Here is a 6,000-nt window from a genome sequence, read left to right as displayed (position 1 = left end):
AGTTCATGGAGATATTCTTCGATTTCTTTTTTTATTATTGTCAATAAATCTAAAAGGAGCAAACCGATTTTCAAATTTTTGATTTCTTTTGAAAGATCGTGTTTTCATTCATTTTTGGTGAGAAAACAGTGAGAGCGATTAATTTAAAAAAAAGGTAAATTTTTTTACCAATATCAAGCCATAATTTTTCAGATTAAATAGATATCAACTAAGTTGCTTGAGCAAAAATATGCGTCATAAAAAGTTCTTAAACAAAGTTTCTACGCGAAATGAACTTATAAAATTATATTTAAAGAAAACTGATTTTCTAGGGGCCACCCTAACCTGCTTGCTTAAAATAATCATAAGTAATGGACCATAAGAGATAGAAATTTGATGTCTTATGCAATTGATTGTTCTACTGATTTTTAGAACACTACATTGGTCAATCTCAAATATAAAATAAAAATGTATTTTCAATTCACCAATTTTATGGACCACCCTAAGTTCACTAACATAAAAAGATTGGCCAAAAAATACGAATAAACTATCAATAAGACACTATATACCTAAAACTGATGGTTTGGGCGCAAATATGTTTGTCTTCCTAAATACGGCTTGGGGACCTTTGTGCACTGGTCCCCAGGGTAAAATTTCTGGTCATATCTCCAAATTGATTCTGATAAGATGCCAATTAGTGTTTTTGTGTTTCGTGAACCCAAGAGTCAATTTTCCGATGAAAACTCCGAATTCATATTAAAAAGATAGAATTCAACGTAGAATTCAAGGATAAGTTTAATGAATTGACCACTTTTAAGGATGTTCCAAATTTTCCGGTGAACCATCCTGTGGTCACCAGTGTCTATATTCTGGTCACAACTTTGAATTAATTCTGATAAGACGTCTATAAGTGGTTTTGAACAAAAAAAAAACGCGGAGCTCTAAGATCAGTTTCATAAATTGACCACTTTTACGGATGTTTCGGATGATATAGTGGACCACCTCGTGATTTCCAGTGACTAAATTCCGGTCATAAGTTCATATTATGATAAGACTTCTATGAGAGGTTTCGAAAAAACCGTGGATGTTGAGGATCAGTAGCATGAATTTACCACTTTTACGGATGTTCCAGTGGACCATCGCGTGGTCTCCAGGGTCCGGTCACAGCTTCGAATTTATTAGGCAATTTGTAGAGATAACTTTCTGATGTCTTTGATTAAATTATTAAGCAGATAGTTGGCCACCTTTTGGGAAGAGTCAGTTTCCGTTAAGTCACAAGACTGGTCCTGTGGAAGATCCAGAACATCCGTAAAAGTGGTCAATTCGTGAAACTGATCCTAGTAGGCCTATTCTGCGCGGCGTGTGAGATGGAGTGACACGCTGTCACCGGTTAGGTGAAAATTGTCAGCTCGGGTGAGGTGACTCTCCATTTGATTTGCACGGAGACTCACCTCATCCGAGGTAAAAATTGTCACTTCACTATCACTTCACTGTCAGTTCACCTCACTACTGGTTACCAGGTGAATCTTTGTCATTGACGAAAAATGAACGAGATTTTGGCGAAGGATTTTTTGAGGATCATGTCTATCAATCAATTGAGGATCAACTTTGAAAATATCGCACGAAAGTCTGTCAACGACAATAACAAATCTCAGCAATGCCAGGATGTTATCTCTTCAAATCACCATACAATAAGAGTTTGTCCTCAATTAACTTTAATCCCATATATTTTAGCTTTCCTGCAATTATTTTTTTATGATGTGCACCGGTTCATTAAACGAAAAAAAAATACGCAAAAAATTCAATCGTGTGTACACTCGAAAATTCTATTTTATAGCACTACATAATAGTTTTCTACTACATAGCTACTATTACGTTGAAGTTCATATTTTTTTGAAAATGGTTTCCCAAATCTCAAAGAACTATGATATAGAAATCTAAATCGGCTGTGTCATAGAGAACTATAACATGAGCTTGTATCCAAGACATATCGTCCAGGATTGACTACCTTTTGTCTTGGATACAACCTCTTACTTTTTTACGCACTTATTTGATTTACGGACTCCTGGTTTGGTTAGCAAGTGCACACTTAGAAATAACTAATTTTACACGTGACGGAATCCATTAAGGATCAGATGTAAACAAATATTTCATGTAAAATTAATTGCTCCGAGACTGAAAAGGTCGTTATTCGACGAAATGTACGTTTAATTGAGTTGAATTTCACGTCTGTTACGACTCAAATGTCAAAATTGCGGGTCTTATATGTCAGTCTCGGAGTACCTAAATTTACACGTTTTTTTTTCTAGGTGCGTGGTTGTTCCAGTGTATAATGAATCTGGACATCAACAAGGCTTTGTTGAGCCTATAGAACATCATGATCCAATCTCCAGGATAACTTGGTAACCCCAACATATTTTACTATTGCAACTACATATTCCGCATATATAATATGGGGCTTCACGAAGGTTTTTGGTTGAATCTGTAGAACTTCAAGATCTGAAATTCCAGGACATTTCGAAGAATGGAACATATTTTGTAAACACCGCTATATATGTACCTCATATGGTATTATGGGGCTCTATGATGCGGGTTGAGTAATAAAAAATCTGTTGGTTCATCGTACAAGAAACCGTTGAACCTGTAGAACTTGAAAAGCTAAAATTCAAGATGATTTATAAGACTAGAGATATTAACTACAGAATGCTATAGTGCTTACTGAAGCTTTACGCGATCAAACATTCGATCGGGACATTGTATACAACTTTGGGGCATGGTAGAATATTTTGTTGAATCGGTAAAACTTCAAGATCGAACCTCCAAGATGACTTTTATAACTTTTATCAACATGTTGCTCTGCTTATGTCTCTTGTATTGAGATTTGCCTTTGCGATTATAATGATACTAGGCTCGCTATTTGAAAACAACTCTTCAAATATATGCAAGTTTATTAATTCATGAGGTTTTGAAAATCCAGATCAACAACAATCCAAACAATGATTTTTGACAGCTATCTAGGACCCCCTGGGTTAAGCAAATCAATTACAGCAATTTATAAATACCTATCATTTGTTATAAAATTTCCCCCAAAACTCACACTCCACCCATTTGTCCCAACGGTGTTCAACCCTGTCTTAGAACATTACTTCATGGGATCCAAAATCAGCTGCCTGGCAGTCTCAGTTTTTACGTTGCACATAATGGTGCAACTTATTAGAGGGATTAAAAACTGACGCCTCGAAAGCGAACAACAGTAGTAAACGGAGAGCTTTTTATGGCATGTACACATTTTACGCTCGGTGCCAAAACACTCATCAGAACATCAAGCGAATTCATTGTACTTATTTCAACCACCCCGTCGGCGTCGTCCCATCCGGCTGAGTCCATTTCAAAACGAAAGACCTCCATAGTCAATACACTAATGGTGACGATGAAAAAGCTACTGGCTGTTTCGCGATTTCTGACTAAGCTCCCTTTTCTATGTAGCTAGTTTAATGACCACGTCTGTGATGTTTCTCGAATCGACATCGACTCTTCGTGAATTGTTAATGACACTTTGACGCAGTGATTTTTACTGGGAAACGAATCCATCCAGTGAAACGATGTGCTAAGATGCTTGTAACACATAAACATTTCTTTTTACTGTGATTGAACATTTCCACACCAATAAGCGGTGACATTTAATTAAAGTAATAAATCAACAATTTCATTTGGAGAGGATCCAAATTCACCATCCAAATAAATCGCACTCGTCATCGTCCGTTGTTGCTTTGCCCACTTGAGCAGAGCATTCATAAAAGCCCCCCCAAAAGGTAAATATGAGCACGGATCGACCCACCTGCTACCGGTCCATGGAGGATCAAAGCCGGGTGCCGTTCGCGTTCGTGTTCGTGGTGTTTGAATCTGTGTGCTAAAACAGTTCGGAGGAAACACAATAAGACGGAAATCATATTTCGGGTCGAACGTATCCTGAACATTAATATGGTTGGTGGATGTGGAGTGCCTTCCAGGCGTAAACACACAAACACACAGGATACATGTGCTAAAAAGAGGCGGAAATGTGGTTTTTGATGGAGTGGCATTTCGGTTGTGGTGATGAACTTTGCGGGAAATATGATATTTATTTTCTGTAGATCCTCAAGCAAAGTGGTTCAAATGGATCAGTTTTCGAACTAAGCATGATGATCATAATTTAAAAATTATGATAAACGAAGGCAGTACTTAAAAACCCGAACGAAAGCACTTTGAACAAATTTATGCAAAAATTGACTTTCATGTTAGAATTGACCAAAACTAATGATAACGCTGGAAGTGCCAATCAAACCAAATCATTTATCCAGTAAAAAAGGGAAAACGCATCGCGTAACGGTCACCTCATCAATAGCCTCACTTTTCGCATTAGATTACATGACCGAAATTGACTTTCCAACTCCCTCCGCTTTCGTATTCCAAGGTAGGTACATCACTCCCAAATCGCACCCGGTTTCAATTTTCCTGAAACATTAATCGCTAATATTGCAGCCATCATCACATTTGTGCCATCCCTGCGTTCCGAGTGCACTTCCACAGCTGTTCGGCTGTAATTTGATATTTTTCACTCGGCGGCGATGCACCCTTCCCAGTTGTGGTCCTTTTCCTCTGCGTGTTTGAACAAACCCAATGTAACATGGTCCGTCACAAGCGCGTTTATTGCCATTAACATGTTCGTTAACTGCCTTTTGCTGGTGTCCCTCTCTCTCTCTTAAAGCCGAAAAAAAGCACACCAACATCAGAACGAAATTTCCCTGATTAAACCCTCATTTCATGCAAGCCACATCGCGAAATTGAATTCGATGGAATAAATATCAAATTCACCCATCATTTCAAACGAGCATTCTGTCAGGGTTTTTTTTATCTCTTTGTGAATCCACCATCACACGCTGAGTTGGGAGAGTGAGCAGAACACGCAACTTGCTAATTCATTCGCATGATTAGCTGAATCCTGCAGGATAAATTAACGAATTAGGTGCATGCGTCCAATCGGTTTATCGTGTGTGAGCACATTTACACACAGCTGTATAGCTATGGTCCAACGAAAAACAAATAATCCAGTGAGACACGTGCAAGTTGGTAGGACTTCCCACGATCCATCACCAACACAATGCAATGTTGTTGATGGTAGTTGATTTTCGTTGAATATGGATAGGTAATAGATTGTTGGCATTTGGATGAATTTTGTGTAATTAATTTTGGGAAGCAGGAAATCATAATTCATGGAATGAATCAGCAAATTGCATTTCAAGAGCCACATGTGAAAAGGGCATACAAGCTTTTTGTAAACAAACCTTTGTAAGCCTTGTTCTCGCCAACCGAGGGTCACCCACGCAAAGCAACAACATCATCGGGAAGGGGTAAGTTTACCCTACCCGGTGATGTTGATGGTTTGCGTGGGTGTCATGTAGGTGGCGAGAAAAGGGCATAAGAAGGCTTGTTTACAAAAAGCTTGTATGCCCTTTTCACATGTTGTTCTTGATTTTATGAACACGATAGATGATCAGTGTATCACTGTACACTAAATTCAGACTGTAGCTGATATTGCGCGGCTAACTTGATTTCAAAAGTTATGAGTGAAAATTTGACGTATGAGTGCTCATTGCAAGACGTATTAGGATGTACATGCTATTTCAAAACCACCCATATTGGGGTGAAACCCATCCAGATCACTAAAAACTGAACCTATCCAAAAATAGGTAAACAATGTTGGGGGTGACAAGTTGACAAATGGACAACATCGAAGTGAGCCGATGAACGTTTTTCATTTGTGAACTTGTCACTCCCAATATAGTTTACCTATTTTTGCGTACTTTCAGTAGGTGGATTCTACCCAAATTTGGATAGTTTTGAAAAAAGCGTGTACCAGTGACAGTCTGAATGGAAATATTAGTTTAAATCAATTCTACGGAGCTGAGCGACATTGAATACATTCTTTGCTCGACTGTCGAGCTGTTCAGTCCGTATTTTCGCTCGAGTTCGCGTTTCGAT

This window comes from Ochlerotatus camptorhynchus, unplaced genomic scaffold (genome assembly GCF_037179485.1).
Source record: "Ochlerotatus camptorhynchus isolate MF236.1 unplaced genomic scaffold, CSIRO-AGI_Acam_v1.1 ptg000595l, whole genome shotgun sequence".
NCBI classification, from domain to species: Eukaryota; Metazoa; Arthropoda; class Insecta; order Diptera; family Culicidae; genus Ochlerotatus; species Ochlerotatus camptorhynchus.
This window is presented reverse-complemented; position numbering follows the sequence as displayed.